Genomic DNA, 19,072 nt, shown 5'->3' with positions numbered 1-19,072 from the left:
GCATTGATTGAGAAATACAATAAAGCATTTTTAACATGACCAAACTTACATTTTAACAGGTTCACACTGGATGCTGTTTTGAGAACAGACTATGGAAGAACAAGAGTAGAAGAAAGCAGACCAGCTATGAGGCTGTTGTAATAGTCCAGTAAAGGAGATAGGAGATATCAGTGACCACCATGTTGCTAATTCATTTTCAGTTTTCATCTTACTTTATACTTTCACACAATTGATGACTCACCCTCCATGGAATTAAAAAGTATATATTATATTAACCTCTACACCAACACATTTACTTGATTTCTTTCTTAAAAGTCTAGCCTAGTTGCCCAGCCAGGAAGGCTCAGTGGATTGAGCATCATACCTTGGACTAAAAGGTCCCAGTTTGATTCCTGGTTAGGACACATGCCCAGGTTTCAGGCTTAGTCCCCAGTAGGGGTCATGGAGGAGGCAGCCAATCGATGTTTCTCTCTCCTGTCAATGTTTTTATCTTTCTCTCCCTTCCTCTCTCTCTAAAAAGTCAATGAAAACATATTACAAAGAAAAGTCTAGCCTGGTGGCTCTCAACTTGGGGCTCTTTTGCTGCACCTCCCCTCCCCCAGCTCAGGACATTGGCAATGTTTGCAGAATCCTTTGGTTGTCACATCTGGGAAAGAAATGTGCTACTGGCACATAATGGGTAAAGATGATTGATGTTGCTAAATATCTTACAATGTACAAGACCATTCCCCCACAACAGTGAGTTAGCTGACCTGAAATGTCAACAGTGCTGAGACCGAGAAACTCGAGTATCTTCATTGGCTGATTCCTACTCACTTCCAAGACATCTAAAAGTTTCTACACACCTAGGCTCAGTCATCACACCTCTTCTCTTTCCACATCCACCCATTTCCCAGGTTGTCTAATTCAATCTCATAGTTTTAAATATGATTTATAGGCAGAATACTCCCAATTCTGGACTTCTACTTTGAGCAATGCTCTATCTTTCCAACTGCTCATTCAACCTAGCTAATACATGGATTTGTCTCAGATCACAAATTGAACTTCTAATTTTTTTAAAATTTCATTTCCAGAAATCTTTTTCCATATTCTCCCTGTCTTAATAAATAGTAATTCTATTTTTTTAGTTAGTTAAACCAAAATTACTGGAATCGCCATTCTGTTCCTTACTCCCTGCATTGGATCTTTCACTAAATTCTGTTTTCTTGACTTTCAATATATATCAACAATTCAATCACTTCTCACTATGCCTATTATACTTACACTGTTTCCACCCTGATTATTTTGTACTTGTAATAGTGTACTAATTTTCTATCTAATCCCCTCTATTTTAGCTTCTATCCCCAGTGGTCAGTTATTTATGCACACAGCAATCAGAGGAATAATTTCAGATAGATATTAGATATTTTCAAAATCCTTCAATACCTTCCCTTCTTACTAGCAACAATAGGCACTTTACAAAAAAAAAAAAAATGATATTGACTCTTCCTGCAAGTCAATTGGTTCCAAGGCCTGAGATGCATGAAATAGCCTCTAGGATTGATTACCATGACAACAGTCCTCAATAGTCTCTAAAAGTTCTAAGGAGTTGCAATAAAAGAGTGTGAGAAGAACAATTTGAAAAAAAAATGTGTGAATCTGCAGATCCATTAGGTCTTGAAAAGTAAACCAGAAAAGAGAGATAGGAATTTTAGCACACTCTGCCATAACTCCTTTCTCTGCATTCAAGGCAGAAAATATAAATATAACCAACTAGACTCAATATTTCTAATGTTTTTAATGGAATCTCCCTCCTCCTTATCTCTCTGGCTCTCAAAAAGCATCCTCTTGTGTTCTGTAATCTTACCTGTTAACATAAATTACTTTGTATTTAGAACACAATTATGTTTTCTCAAACTACAAATGCAATGGTTAAACTACCATGTTTATAAACGTATAACAAGTTATTGAATGACAAAAACATGCATTCACCCTGTTACAAAAAGTCCACTTTCTTTTTAAGTATTGAGTTGAAAATGTTCAGGTGTCTTGAAGAACTAAAACTGACAACACTTCTTCGTGTCATTTGAAGAAGTCCAGCAAAAATGTAATGATAAAAATATGATATTTTATATGAGGAAAATGTCCTAATGTACAACTATTTATGGATAATATCTGCTTATATTTTTGTTAGGAAAATGTATTAGAAAATATCTGAGTTATTTTACACTGTGAAGTTATACTGATAATAAATGTTTTTATAAAGTAGTCATCTTAATCTTAGATAAAATAACCTTTTGATGATCAACTATCTGATTGCATTATATCTGTGAGCAGTGTGGAGTCTTGAGTCACAGAGCAAATGTAGCCTAAATAAGCTCATCTAACGAACTTTCTTCAGCAATATGTCTCTTTTGTCTGTTTTATCTCTTTTAATATACACATTTATCATGCACCCAGGAATCTCAGTATATAGACATATATTCCACAAGATTAACATGTAACATTAATTATGGTTTCCAATAGCTTTTATTATGGACTATTTTACAATGGAAGAAGTCAAAGTAAGCACATTATATTTCTCTTTCATTGCATAATGAATTAATTACTTTTGCACTATCCCGTTTATAACAGCATTAGGAGAAATGAAACATTTGAGAGAAATAAAAAGTGTTCTAATAAAGACAACATTGTTCATATTTAATTTCTCTGGGGTATAACATTGAATCCAAATAAAACAATAATCTACATCCACAAATGTTTTTAATGTGTTGTATCCTTGCAAAATTGTTCATGTTTCACGAAGGCAGATTGGGCAGAAGCATTTTCTCTTTCACACTATGTTTTTTTTAAAAAAAACTTGTCCACATTATTTTATTTTGCTTCAATTAACTTTTTTCCTTTATTGATTTTAGAGAGAGGGGAAGGGAGGAGAAAGAGAGAGAAATATCAATGAGAGAGAATATCAATTGGCTGCCTCCTGCATGCCCCGCACTGGGAATTGGGCCCACAACCTGGGCATGTGCCCTGACTGGGAATCGAACCGGCAACCTCTTGATGCATGTGTTGATGCTCGACCCCTGAGCCACACCGGCTGGACTCTCCACATTATTTTAAATAAAAGCTGCTATAATTTACACCAATGTGTTTTGGAGTTTTCAATTACTTTAACATAAAATATTTCATTGGTACTGGAAAAAGGCAGTCTTCACCAATCATCAGGTTGATGTCTTTCAGAAGTACTCAAACAAATCTTTGTGAAATAAAATTGAGAAATATACTGTGTACCAAACACTCTAGTACATTATATCTTTCCAAGTTAATCCTCGAAATTCTTTATATACACATTTCAGTTAAAGTGAAAAGTGAGGCTTTCATCATATTTTATTATATTTTATGTAGTAATTTATAATTATTTAGTAATTTAGATTCATTTTAATTTTTAATTCTTTTTAATAGACTGTATTCCTTTATCAATAAGCCTACATATTCTTTTATATAAAGATTATTACCAAATTATCATTCTTACAGGCATTCTTACATTATCTTGGCATTGCTAATGAGTTCTTTCCTAATATACAAAATAATGGCATGTTATTGAATACCAGTTTAAAATAATAATTTAAAAATTCAATCAAAATAGTTATAAACGTAGGTATTATTCAGGAGACTAAAATGTGTAATATTGCAGTTAAAACTTAATGTTAGCTTACTTTGTATTTTGGTATTGTCCTTTAATCATGAATTGTAGGGTTGGAGTTTGGTGGATGAACAAAATGTAACCTTGAGGTATGCATTCTTGTGGCCTGGCCAGCCAGGGATCAAAGTATGCGTGTGAATCGATAAAGTATGCATGGATATGCATTGGAAAGCCACCCGAGGGCGACAACTGGCAACATGCCCAAGCATGAATGTATTTGTTACGCATGTATCTCCTCTGAAGGTGACGAGAGACAGGAAATATGCCAGGCTTGGCTGTATGGTCAGCAAAGACGTGATCTCAAGGACTTAATTACCTAAAACACCATGTAACTTAGGGAACCATTTTGCAAATAAATCAGGCTGCATCCAGAGATCTGGAACATGTACTCCCTTGTGATGCTCCCCCTCACTCCAAGCAGTGTCTGCTTGTAGTTCACTGGTTGGGATGACCCCCGGCAGGCTAAGTCAGCAATGAATGACATTAATTGTTCGTGACAATTAATATCTTAAGTGTTACTAATTTATGTCATTCATTTACAGATGTTTATTGCAAGAGAAATGACTATCTACCATATATTTACTTTTCAGATTTTCTTATAGCAGTATGTTTTTTCTAAAAATAAGAAATTATCCAAAAAGAGTGATATATACAATAAAGGTAGTTGTCATCTCTCTTATTTGGGCCAGCACATATACAAGTCAAAAGTACATGTTGTACCTTGCATAGTATCAGGAACACATTACCAGGGTGGTTGATAGTATTCAATTCACATGTAGATCTTACAAACATGTAATATTGGTTTGTGCAGTGCTAAGCTATACAACCAACACAGAATTCTTAGTAAACAGGAACTAGGTGGGTGCAAGTTTCAACTGTTCGATGACAGTAGGGCTAGTACACATCCTCTCACCTTTCTGGTCTACTAACATCCTCACTGTGTATTCTCTCTGGGCAGCTGAGGCAGATCCAAATATCTCACTACTCACTCCACAATAGCCAAAAGCAAAAGGAAAGGGGGTGATCCCGGTTTCTTTCCCCTCTGATTTGCTTCGCTCTTTTAATGGGAGAACAAAATCTTCTGCCAGAGCACTGCTACCAAGTTCCACTTACCTCCCTGGCCAGAGGTATTCACACATCCTCTCTAGACCAACAATTAGACAAAGAGGAATACAATTGTAGTGATGTGCCTGGGGTAAGCACTCACTTGGCTGCAGAAACAAAATCAGACTTCTGAAAACTAAGAAAGTAAAGAGAAATGACTGGTGAGGTTCTAAAAGAATCTGCTACAAGCATCTCCATTTTTGATCAAAGAATACCATCTCAGATGTACTGATGTAATCTAAAATCTGTAAATGTTAGATTCATTTCTAGTAAATATTCTTCTAAAGAACAACTAAAAAACAAACAAACAAAAAAAGGCTTCAAATTCACCAGAGCCTATTTGTAGGCACTTATTAAATTAAACTGTCTGGAGGAAAGTAAATATACCCAGGATATGCAAATCAAAATATCGTTTGGAAAACCTGCAGGAAAAAAAAATATATGGTCAACAACTTTAAAGGAGAATAGAAGAGCACCTGATTATGATTCTGTTAAGAGAAAATAGGAGACTTTATTCTCTAAAAAGTAATTATTTTTATGGATCTGTTGTTTTCAAACAAGTGTAAAGACAATAAGCACTGATGAAAAAGAAAACCACAAATATATCCTTATTTCTTTGGCTATACAAACAACACATTTTCTGTGCATCATGAAGATAAGTAGGGGGCATAGCTCAGCAGGGTGAAGAAACCAGACAGACCAGGTCAAGGGATCTGGCTGATACAGGACAACAGACTGTCTTCCCCAGACAGCGGCACAGCGGGACCACTATCACCCTCATTCTCACTACGCAGACAGAGGCAGCAACAGGACATTCCTTAGCCTGAAGTGGGTCATGTGCTGGTGAGAGAAAACCCCGTCAACGACATTTCCACCAATGCTATCTATTGTACAAAGAGGGTCTTCTCATAGAAAAAAAAATTAGGCTTTTCTTGTTAGAAAAAAAAATGATATGAAGGGCAGAAAAAAATAATGTTTACTATATTCCATCTTTTTGCTTGTCCAACATCTACACAACATTCTTCACATTTATCTATTTTAAAATTCCACTTGCCAAACCATGTGTCCTTGACTGAATCCACATTCAGAGGCTACTGGTAGAAGTATAATTCTCTGCTTTCTATTGAGTGTGTTTTGGGACATGTGGCTATTGCTTCTTCCCTATAATGTCTTTGTCCTCTCTTAAGGTTAACTAAATGGAAAATGTATTCATATGATTCCCTTTATAAAATGGTGGGGTGAAAGTAAAAAATGGAAAATATGTGCACACGCTTAGACATACATATACATTTGCTGTAAAGAAGGGAATGGACAGCCTATGGTCCTTGTGTGTTTATGTACCACCGTGACTGTTTTTCATAAACTCCACTCATAATCCACTTCATATATCATGTAGTTTCAGCCAACATATTACATAATTCTGTGGAACGTTTACTTAGTCACAAGGAAGACCCAGCTTAGATTTCAAGGACCTTTGTTGCTTCCATAGGTATTGTTTTCAACAGTCTCCTGCAACTATAATGCTGGCTTGTTAGAAAAGAAGGCACATCAATGCCTTCTCTGGCTATGGTCAGGACTCATGTCTGACACTCTCTTCTAGCTTTTCTGTCTTTTTCCTTAAAATACAGAGCCAATAATCCCAAGTAAAGACCTAACTTTTATTTATTACCTGTTTACCTAAAATATTTAGATTAATGCTGAGCTTCCCACTCAGTGTTTTATTCATTATCCCCATGTGCAAATACTGTTATTTGGAGAATCTAAATTTTTAAACAGAGAAGAAGGACCTTTTTTTAACAGAAATTAACAACTATTATTAGAGCATCATTAAGTCAGTAGAATTTGTCATTATCACTTTATCTCACACTTGTCTCTTTCATGTGGTTGGTGTGTGTTGATTTTATGTGCCAATACATTTGTGTGCCTCTCATATTTCTCTACTGTCTTGATCCCTCTATTTCATTTGAATTTCTTTATTTTCTGTTTCCTTATTCCTAAAACATAGAACTAATGCATTTATTGACTTAGTTTTTAACATAAACACATTTGGTAGTCCCTTTTTTAAAGTATAAAGATGCATAAGGAAAATATTCTATTTCAACCTATAATTCTAGGAGACGACTCTTTATTATTTTAAATATGTTTCATGTTCATCTAATAATGTACTTTCCAAAGCTCTAGAATGATTTTGCTTTTCATAAATAAATGCAATACACACTAATATGAAACATATCATAATAGATGATGAAAAGTGATAAGTAGGTTAGAAAATTTATGAATATGGTCTTTCTAGATGTATTTGGAAGTTAAAAACAAACAGTCCTCATATTCAACTTGAAATTTGGTTCCTAAACATAGATAAAGAAAAGCAGAATAAAGTAAAATTCTAGCTCCTGGAGTTTTAATCTATGTGGAATAGAAGAACCCTTATGATTCTAATTTGATAAAACATATTTTTGTGTTATATTTTCAAGGTCAACAGATTTACAATTGAAATGGAATTTCAAAATGCTTTATAACAAAAATCATAGATATGAGGACTTATAATAGAGATTTGCTTAGGGCAGCAATATAAAAAAATTATGTAAATGTATAATTTTTGGCCTTTCACAGGAAAAATACTAATGAGATTCTTTGACATATTTTCCACTGCAACAAATTTATGGGGATAAAATATTTTATATTTTGTAGCTTTGCTGTAGTAAGAAAAATGAACATAATCTTAAAACATGTAGAGAGCCAAACATGATTAAATAATAATTTCCATTATAACAATATTATTAATTTACTTTACATAAAGATATGTTAATCTTATAAAATATTATATAAGATATATTAATATTCAGAATTTGTACTTCCCAAAAACATATTTGAAAATAGGTGGGCAAATAAATCTTATTCTACAAAATACAACTATGATGCTGTTTTTTAAATTCAGAATATAAGTTGGGGTTTTAAAAACATGAAACATCTTTTAATAGGGAATATAGCAGAATATATTTTACATGGGTTCAAAAACTGAATCATGTTATTTTCCAAATAAATGAATTTGATTTGAATACATCTGGAAATATACTAATGTGATCAGAAATATTTTGATAGGAGCTTGTTTTTCAGGTTGTGGTTCTTAACTAGAAATATTTTAGATGGGAAAAAAATTGTTTTAGAAACTCTTTGAGGGAAGTCACAGTGTTATTCACTATTTTCTGTTCTCCAAAATGCCTAGAATGGAGCAATATGCTACAGGAGACACAGTACATATTTGATGGCTAAAAGAAATAAAATAAAATATTATAATATAATAAATGACTAAATACAAATACATTTAAACCACCTTTCTGTAAAATATATTTTAGATTTGGATTTATCACTGTCTTCACATATAAACTTAAAGACATTCACATAGAGTGATTAATTTCTCTAAGAGGAATAAAAATTATAAAATCACAAAATATATATTTTAATAATATTATAATTTTATCCTGGTGAGTTTGTGAATAATTAATGTTTTATGCTTATGTGAAAATAAACATAGTTGCTTTTAATACCCTGGTATTTCATGCTGGGAAATATCTCTAAAGTTCTTTCAACCCTTTATAAAATACTTAGTATGATTAAAATGAACCTACATAAAAGAGATCTTAGGTTTATTGAATATAAACAACAAAGTAGTGTAAGATAAAAATCATTTTTAAATGCAGAATGAATAGAAGCCATAGACATGTACAGTCATGTAAGAACAATAAACCAAAACTTACTTATAGTTCTAGGATTCAGATTTAAGTCATCATCCAGGCAATTTTTTTCTCATTAGTTTTATAAGATTAAGAATATTTCTAACTATTTATGCTAAAAAATAAAAATAAAAATGGGATACATTGAAAAGTAGAGGTGCTTAATCATACTTTCTTTGGAAGAGTCCAACACATTGTTTAAATTAAATAGGCTTTACGTTCACAAACTTATACCTAACTCCTGATAATTTTATCATATTTTAATGTCAAACACTCCAAAGGTAAAGAATAAGATACTAAATTCTGTTGAAAGAAAATAATAGGATAGTTAAAAGCAGGAAATAATGTAAGCAAATATACATCAACAATTAAAATATTAGATGCATAGAAGTTTCATTTATTTTTGTGAGTTTGCATTTGTTCATAAAACTGGAATTTTTATACATATATTTTTTCTTAACAACATCCATATATACATTTTTAAATACTCATGTAACAATTAGCAAGTCTTAAAATGGGTTCATTGTTGTTTTTTTATTTTATTTTATTTTTTTATCCTCACCCGAGGACATTTTTGCATTTATCTTCAGATAGAGTGGAAGAGAGAGAGGGAGGAAGAGAGAGAGAGAAACATTGATGTCAGAGAGACACATTGAGTGGTTGCCACCCACACAACCCCAACCGGGGCTGGGGACAAACTGCAACCCAGGTATGTGTCATTAGCGGGAACCGAACCTGGGACCCTGGTTCTCAGGCTGACGCTCTAACCGCTGACCTGCCAGGGCTATTGCTTTTCTTTATAGAATTACTTCTTTGCCTGGCTGGTGTGGCTCAGTGGTTGAGCAATGACCCAAGCACCAAGAGGTTGCCAGTTTGATTCCGGGTCAGGGCACATGACCAGGTTGTGGGCCCAATCCCCAGTGGGGGCATGCAGGAGGCGGCCAATGGATGTTCTCTCTCATCAATGTTTCTATCTCTCTATTCCTCTCCCTTCCTCTCTGTCTAAAATCAATAAAGAAAAGTGATTAACAAAAATAGAATTACTTTCACTAACTTGGCAAATGGACCTCGAGAGTTCCTACAGAAGACAAATTACACCTCTCTAGATAAAAAAAAAGTCTTTGTTAAGGACAGTCTTCATAGTCTGAAATAGCAATTTAAATCAAAGTTCAAACTATTAAATATTGTTCATTCATATCTGGACCAACCGATATAAGTGAGAAAGGTTAAATTGTCATCAATTTAACAAATGGAGCAAGGTGTCCTGAGATAGAATCCTTCCTGATATCACCACTTGCAAGAGGTGTGACCTTAGGTTGATTTTGTAATCTTACTGAGCAAAAGGCATCCATCTCCACAACCAGATAAACAAAACACCTATGTATGAGTCATGAAGGCTCGATTACCTAAATTATGCAATACTGTTATATGTAATGTAATTAAAACAATTCTAGCACTGAAAATTCTTAATAGCTACTAGCTGTTTTTATTAGTTCTTTGGAGGACTCACTCTAAACATAACCAGTTCTAATAATTATCTTTCCTTATTAAGTTATTAAGGAATGCAGGAGTGATAATGACATTTATAAATGATGTACTCTGGAGCTAGACAGTCTGAGACCTGCCACTTGCCAGCCGTGTGACCTTACGGGTTGTTCGTCTCTCTAAGCCTGTTTTCTCTCCTGTAAAATAGGGCAGATGACTTGGTGAGGTATTAAAGATTAATAAAGTTAAAGCATTTGGTAAGCAGTTTCAAGTATACATTTCATCAATGTGATATCCCATTTGTAATAAAAAATCTATTTTTTATATTTTGAATAAGTTATTGTCATTGTCTGATAGTAACATAAGTATATATATATATGTGTGTGTATAAATATATATGTATGTATACTATCCACACATTTTTTAAAAATATTATTTTATTAATTTCTTAGAAAGTGAGGAAGGGACAGAGAAAGAAACATCGATATGAGAGCAACATCGATTGGCTGCCTCCTTTACACCCGCCACTGTGGATGGAACATGAAACCCAGGCATGTGTCCCGACTGATAATCAAATCCAGTCCAAGGATGCTTCTCAATCAACTGAGCTGCACCAGCAGGGTTTAAATTATTTTTAACCTGAGAGAAAAAAACAACAACACATCATCTGAAAATGTTTGTTGTCTTCTTTGCATAAAAAGAAATACACACACCTAATAGTGAAACTTCGAGCTGACCTTGAGTTTGGACTGTATTGTTTAGTAGAGTAGCAAGATTAAAATAAGCCCATTTATTTATTTATTTATTTTGGTCCATGCCTCTGGCGGGAACCGAACCCGGGACTCTCTAGTCCGCAGGCCAATGCTCCAACCGCTGAGCCAAACCAGCCAGGGCAGTCCTTTGATTTTTAAAAATGACAACTAGAGGAGCACATAACCTATCTCCAAAGTTCTGTAAAAATAGATTATACAATAGAAAACTACTTATTAAAAATTGAAATCTTCCAGCACATACTATGGTAATATATAAAAGCATGTAAATTCCTAACACAAAAATAAAAATGAAACACATGGTTAAAATAAAAATTATTAAATTTTTTTTTCTCCTGAGACATGCAGCAAAATAATACACAGACATAGAGAAGAGGGGAATTAGCCGCCCCAACAAACAGGCAGCCAGCCATTTACATGAAAATGCTCGAAGGAAAAGAGTCACAGTGGAGGAAATAAGAGCAATATTATATTGTATAGAAATATCACAAAGGTTGCATTTTAAAGAGAGAACATATTTAAATATCTTGAGAAATAGTTCAAAATCATGTATAATGTTGTAACAGATTTTAGAAAGGCAATTATAGTACATTGCATGCCTCCTATTAATGTTTTCTTCGCGTTGACCACTGAAGTGGGCAGAAGTGTTTTGAATAGTTTTTCGCTTTCTTCTTCCTGGCTGAGCTCCAGTATATTGAGCTGAGTTCTGATTATCACCTCTCAAGAAATTTGTTGCCCATTGTAGTCTTTTTCCTCCTTCTGTGTTTCATTTGTGAGCTAACTGGAGTTATTCTGCAGAGAATAGTGTGAACATAAGATAACACACATTTTCATCTTATTCTATGGTCCTGGGAATTGAAAAGCATGGTAGTAATTTGCATTTTGGTCTTATTATAATGTGAATAACTCTGGTCTTTATTTATTGTAAAGAATTAGTGAAGCATACAAAAATGTGTTTTCTGCAATCTATGGGAACCCGGGCCCAGGTTCTGAGTATCTAACAAGTTTTTTTTTTAATTTTTTGGTCTTATTCAGATCCTTTTACAAAAACATTTTTCTTCTAGGCCTTAAGTTGCAGAGATTAATATAGAGAACAAATTATTTTTATTATTGTTTGTTGTACCAAATGGTTCTGATATCATAAAGTGTGTAATTAGAATATTACAGATCAAGTTAATTATTATATTGAAGTAATTCTAGAGATTCAAAAGGGTCTTTCTATAACTTCAATCTTTAATTCATATTTATAGTTTAATTTTCATATTTATCAAACCAATAATAACTGAGATTCTTACTTTTTAAGTAATTGAAGTTTTTTTGTGTGTGTTTGGACTATATTCATAATTTTACTTCATTTAGGTTATATGCTTACTGAAAATGTACTTTACAAAAAATAATAAAAATAGCCTTTCATTTTGTATCTTAGAGATAAACACCTATAACATTTTTGTCCTTCTGGCATTAAAACAAGAGTTATAAAATTCCTTATGCTTTTTTTTCCCAGAAAAATTAGAAATACATGTATTTTCTTTTTGCAGGGATTTCTGTAGCATAATTTCAATAATAAATCTTATATTGAATGCTAAGGATGAGTCAGAAACTGTTCTCAGCCATGACTTGTGTTATCACATTTAATATTTATAGCCACCTTATAAGATAGTGGGGCATAAATATTGTCATAATTTATTGCCTTTTACTGAGGAAGACACAGAGTCGAAGACATTAAGAACTTGGCTTCTCGCCATATATATTTGACCCCTTTTACCCTCTTCACATGCCTCTCACTCACCCCTCACCCCTTCCAAAATATGGTGACAGAAAATTAGATTTTAGTAGTATACACACAACACAATATACAGATGATATATTATAGAATTATACACCTGAAACTGACATGCTATTAACCACTGTTACCCCCAATACATTTAATGCACAAGAAAATAACTTGATCAGTGAGAAATAAGTGCACATAACCATATAAATTCAGATAAAATGAAGATTAAGAAGACTACAGCCACTTTGGAAAACAGTATGGAGTATTCTCAAGAAATTAAAAATGGAACTGCCTTATGACCCAGTGATTCCACTTCTGATATATGTCCAAGTAAACCCAAAATACTAATTCAAAAAATATATGTACCCCTATGTTCATTGCAGTTTTGTTTACAATAGCCAAGCCATGGAAGCTATAGTAATCAGTATTCCCACCAACAGTGCATAAGGGATCCCTTTTCTTCACATTCTCTCCTATACTTGTTGTTCATTACTTTACCCATGATAGCCATTCTGGCAGCTGTGAGGTGATATCTCATTTTGGTTTTAGTTGGCATCTCTCTGATGATTAGTGACATTGAGCATATTTTCATGTCTATTAGCCATCCGTATGCCCTCTTTGGAGAAGTGTCCATTCAGGTCTTTTGCCCATTATTTTTAGGATTAGGAAGACATAAATAATAATTAATAAACTTAATCTAATAGACACATACACAACCCTATATCTAGCAAATAAAAAATATACATTCTTTCCAAGTACATATGGAGAGTTTATAGAAACTGATCATACAAAGTACATAGTAATAAATTCCAGAAAATTGATACCACACCAGTTCTCTAAGCACAATGGTTAGAGCTTAACTATAAGCTCTACGTAATCCTTTTTTTTTTTTTTTATCCTCACCTGAGGACATTTTTGTATTTATCTTCAGATAGAGTGGGAGGGAGAGAAGGAGGAAGAGAGAGAGAGAAACATCGACGTGAGAGAGACACATTAACTGGTTGCCATCCACAAGATCCCAACCTGGGCTGGGGACAAACTGCAACCAAGGTACATGCCCTTAGTGGGAACTAAATCCGGGACTCTCTGGGCTGCAGGGCCAACGCTCTAACCATTGAACCAAATGGCCCAGGGCTCTACATGATTCTTGGATAAAGGATAAATGCCACATGCAATATTTGGAAACTAAAAAAGAATCTTGAACAACACATGGGTTAAATAAACATTCACAACTGAAGTTAAGAAATGTTTAGTACTGACCAATGAAAGCATTACATATCATTTTTAAATTGGATTTTTTTGGTGTTGAGTTTTATGTTTTTATAAATTTTGAATATTAACCCCTAACTTGATGCATCATTGGTGAATATGTTATCCTATTCAGTGGATTGTCCTTTCATTTTGTTGATGCTTTGCATTGCTGTGCAAAAATTTTTTAGTTGATATAGTCCCATTGTTTATTTTTTCTTTTGTTTTCACTGCACCAGGAGATATATCAGAAAAAAATATTACTGAAAGAAATGTCTAAGATTATACTGTCTATGTTTTCTCCCAGGATTTTTATGGTATCGAGTCTTATATTTAAGTCTTTAGTTTATTTTTAATTTATTCTTGTGTATGGTGTAAGGAGGCATTTTAGTTTCATTTTTTTGCAGATGTGTGTCCAATTTCCCCAACATTGTTTATTAAATAAACTGTCATTACTCCATTGCATATTCTTCCCTTCTTTGTTCAATATTAATTAAACATATTGGGATAGCCCTGGCCGGTTTGGCTCAGCGGTTAGAGCATCGGCCTGCGGTCCGGAGAGACCCGGGTTCGGTTCCCGCTAAGGGCACGTACCTCGGTTGCAGTTTGTCCCCGGCCCTGGTTGGGTCGTGTGGATGGCAACCACTCGATGTGTCGCTTTCACGTCGATGTTTCTCTCTCTCTCTCCCTCCCACTCTATCTGAACAAAATATCGAAAAATGTCCTCGGGTGAGGATTAAAAAAAAAAAAAAAAACATATAGGGATAGATTTATTTCTGGGCTTTCTATTCTGTTCCATTGATCTATATGTCTGTTTTTATGCTAGTACCCTGCTGTTTTGAATACTATAAACTTGTAATATACTTTGATTTCAAGTAGTGTGATACCTCCAATTTGGTTCTTCTTTCTCAAGATTGTTGTGGCTATTTGGGGTCTTTAGTGGTTCCATATAAATTTTGGAATATCTTTTCTAGTTCTGTGAAATATGCCATTGGTATCTTAATAGACATTGTGTAGAATCTATAGATTACTTTGAGTAGTATGCACATTTTAGTAAGGTTAATTTTCCCCATCCATGAGCATGGTATATGCTTCCATTTATTTGTATCTTTCTCAATTTCGTCAGCATCTTATAATTCTCCAAGTACAGTTCTTTTACCTATTTGGTTAAATGTATTCTTAGGTATTTTATCTTTTTTTAATGTAATTATAAATGGGATATTTTTCTTTTACTTTTCCACTTATTGGTGTATATAAATGCAACCAATTTCTGGATATTTATTTTGTATCCTGATATTAACTAAATTTATTTATCACTTCCAGTAGATTTTGGTAGAATATTTAGGATTCTGTCTATATACTATCATGTCATCTTTAAATAATGACAGTTTTGCCTCTCCTTTTCCATTTTGGATGCCTTTTATTTATTCTCCTTGTCTGATTGCTGTGGCTAGGACTCCCAGCGCTGTGTTGAGTAAGAGTGGTAAAAATGGATATCCTCGTCTTGTTTCTGATCTTACAGGAACACTTTTATTTTTTGTCCATTGAATATAATGTTAGCTGTGAGTTTGTCATATATGGTCTTTATTTTGTTGAGATATACTCCCTCTGTTCCCACTCCACTGAGAGTTTTTTATCATAAATGGGTACTAAATTTTGTCGAACGCCTTTTCCGCATTTGATAAATCCTACTGATATGATCATATAATTTGTATCCTTCATTTTATTTGGGTGATGTATCACATTAATTGATTTGCAGGTATTGTGCCAATCTTACATCCCAGTAACAAACCTCAGGTGCTCATGCATATTATCTTTTTAATGTATTGCTGGATCTGGTTTGCCAATATTTTGTTGAGAATTTTTGCATTTGTATTCATTAGGGAAATTGGCCTATAATTTTTTTTCTTTGTGGTATCTTTATTTGGTTTTGGAATTAGGATAATGCTGGCCTCATAAAATGAGCTTAAGAGTATTCTCTCCTCTTGAATATTTTTGAATAGTTTGAGAAAGATAGGTCTTACTCTTCTTTGATGTTTTGGTAAAATGAATCTGTGAAGCTATCTGGTCCAGGACTTTTGCTTGTTGGTGAAAAGTATTCCTTAATGAAGAAGTTCAAGTTAAAATGTGAAAAGACACCAACACTCATCATATTGTCACATGACAAAAACTCTACCCAGAACAGATAAACTGTATAGAAAGAAACACTCTTGTGCTTTGGAAGATAATTATAAGCACTTTCGAGGAACCCTGGTCACCCAGAGAAAAAAAGACATCCCAGTGTTGACAATGGGTGTTGGAGCCTAATTGAGGAGTGCATCCATACTAGGGGGAGAGACCAGGTATAAAGCTGAGGTTGCTGACTCACCCAAGGTTTGAGACCCAAACCAGGAGAAAAGCAGGTGAGTCCCTTCTTCAACCATTGCTTCTTGGGAAGAAGCAAACATCAGTCTTGTTTTAAACTTTTCTCAAATTCAGGAGTTACATATCAATATCTTCCAAGAATGCTAGTTTCTCAGATTGTGGACCCCATTGGAAAACCAACCAGGAAACAACATATTAGTCATATCTTCTTAAAAGTATCTATTTATATAAGTGGCTCTCTTAGAGCCAGCTTCTCCTTGGCTGAGCCAGGACAGGAGGAAAAGCACTCCTCTCTACTTTATGGTGCTGAAAGACTACAGCAATTTTCTTAGGAAACAGAAAGTACCCTATTCCAAGGTCTTTGCTCTTCCTCCTCTCACGTCACTTTCTACATGCTGGGAAGATGTAGGGTGTTGATACAGTAGTTGGTAGTAGCATGACATTTCTTTTTTTCCAACTTTTGGTAAATCATTAGTTAATCCTGTCCCAGCCGTTTCCAGCTCACGTAGAATAGGCAGTACTTGCCAGCAACATTTTTCAGCTTTGGCTCCTAGCTAATAATTCTGTTCCTCAAATACAGAGTAACGGAAAGAAATTTAACGTCCTGGTATTTACTGATCTATGTCGTGTCTATAAGGTAAACAACATGAGCCTGGCTGGTGTGGCTCAGTGGGTTGAGCGTAAGTCCCATGAACTGAGAGGTCCCAGTTTGATTCCCATGTTCCCCAGTGGGGTCACACAGGAAGGAGCCAATTGATGTTTGTCAGTCACATTGATGTTTCTATCTCTCTCTCCCTTCTTCTCTCTCTAAAAAAGTACAAGGAAATATCAATAAAATCATATTTTTAAAAAAAGGTAAACAACATGAAATGAGGAAGTTACTTTGGGAAGGAGTATTGGACTCAATTTCAACCTAAGTCCATTATATATACATTTTTCCATTTCAACTTGTGCCAATGACATATTTTCTTTATTATTTCAGAAATGAGAAAGAGGAATAGGCAAAGGAAAAATGTGTATTTGAATGACAAATTTTTTGTTTTGTTTTTCAAAGAAATCACTGCCTCTGTCACTCATCTGTCTCCTTTTGAGATTATTTATTTTTAATAGTCCTGAAGTATTAGATGTATTAGCAGTGACATTATCCACAGAAACTTTAAGGAAGAAGTATTAGCATCTGAGTGAAATGCAGGTTACACAATAGAAGTGGGGACCTTGGCGACTGAGAACTGTGATCACTTTTGCTTGTTCACCATCTTGCCTGTACTCGAGAGCTGACATTTGATTTCTTGACTTCTCAGTCTTGTTAATTCCCGCACTGTTTGCTCCTGCATTGGATATGAGCATGCTCCTAGATTACTGCCAAACGTTTTCTGGCCAAACATTAGCTGATGACCCCCTACCATAGTAGACTTTGTGTGAGTGGACCCTGCTAAGAGGCTGAATAAACCAAACCTCAGGGGAGTACTTTTAACTCATGACTAATGCTGCTCTACCTATCAAACTGTCTGTTCCTACTAGGAGGAAACATTTTCTTCATCAGTTACACTTTACAGTGATTGATTACAATCACTTAAGAACAAAATACAGTAGTGCGAGAGTACAGAATAATTTTCTCCTCCTGTTTCCATTTTGATCCTGACAAGAGTACCTGTGATGCACACTAAGTCAAGCAGCTCTGCTATACATACATCAATTTTAACAAATGTAGGGAATTGAGATTAATGGGACACTGAAAAAGTGTGTAGCAAAATTGGATGCATTTGTTTTATTGCTAGTGGGAGACTGAAAGAAGAAGTAAGGAAATATAAGCTGATTTCAAATATCCATAAGGATGATTAAGAGAATTACTATAAAAAAAATCTTGCTTTGGAAATGAAAGCTCCTTATGTCAGTCACACATTTGGAATGCACCCACCAACACATTTGACATGGACAGGATTAGACACATGAGGAAAAAATGAACTGTCCATAAAAACTTTTTTTTGTTTAAATAGAGGAAGTATGATGATTTTTGTTGTTGTTTGCAAGTCATGCTGCAGTGCAGAGAACACAAATGCAATGCACATTCATATTTTCAATATTGTTTCTATCTGATATTATATGTAGGCAGTCTTCATTTTGCATGGCGCTAATGTTCATAAAATCTAATTACCATTGTTAGTTAATTAAAATCAGTCCCCGTCATAGTATATGGTTCATATTTATTACCTACGTGTATTAACGGTGATCAACTGTACAAAGTGGAAACATCACAGCCAGTTCTTCAGTGTACAGGTCACTACATAAGTGTCCGGTTCATCACGATCCGTGGCAATTGTGTGCTTCAAATCTGATGGTGATTTGTCAATGCTCAAATTTTGGTTCAGTCCATGCGGACAACAAGTATTACTTGTGTTGTCTTCTTGTCACCCAGTAATAAACCCAATTGATATTTTATAAAAATAGTTTATTTAAAAAAATTGGCCCACAGAAATAAATGTTCAGCAAGGAAAAGAAAGAGCCATAACACTGGGAGTGATATTCAAAATAGCACAAATAGAGCTTAGAAGAAATAGCTAACAGTGGAAATATTGGTATCACTATTGTTCCAGGGAGTCAGGATAAGTAAGCAGTCAGGGAAAAAGTGAAGGTAAACGTATCAACAAATTAAAGAATGTGATAGTGGGAAAAAGAAGGAAGGTGTTTTGGAAGGACTGATGCCAGCCAAAATTTCATTAAAGGAGTTCTCACAGATGTTTCACAAAAATGGAGGCTCAAAATATAAAATATTGGATGTTGATCTAGCATGAGAAAGGAGCATGGCAATGTGCAAATGCATAGAAAAGATGCTCATTCTACAGTGTAAATTATTCAATGAAGGAAGCGGGCAAGGTTGTACAAACTACTCTTTTTTATCTAGTGATGAATATAT

This window comes from Molossus molossus, unplaced genomic scaffold (genome assembly GCF_014108415.1).
Source record: "Molossus molossus isolate mMolMol1 unplaced genomic scaffold, mMolMol1.p scaffold_m16_p_5, whole genome shotgun sequence".
Classification (NCBI taxonomy): Eukaryota; Metazoa; Chordata; class Mammalia; order Chiroptera; family Molossidae; genus Molossus; species Molossus molossus.
The sequence above is the reverse complement of the archived record's forward strand: the minus strand, read 5'-3'. Positions refer to the sequence as shown.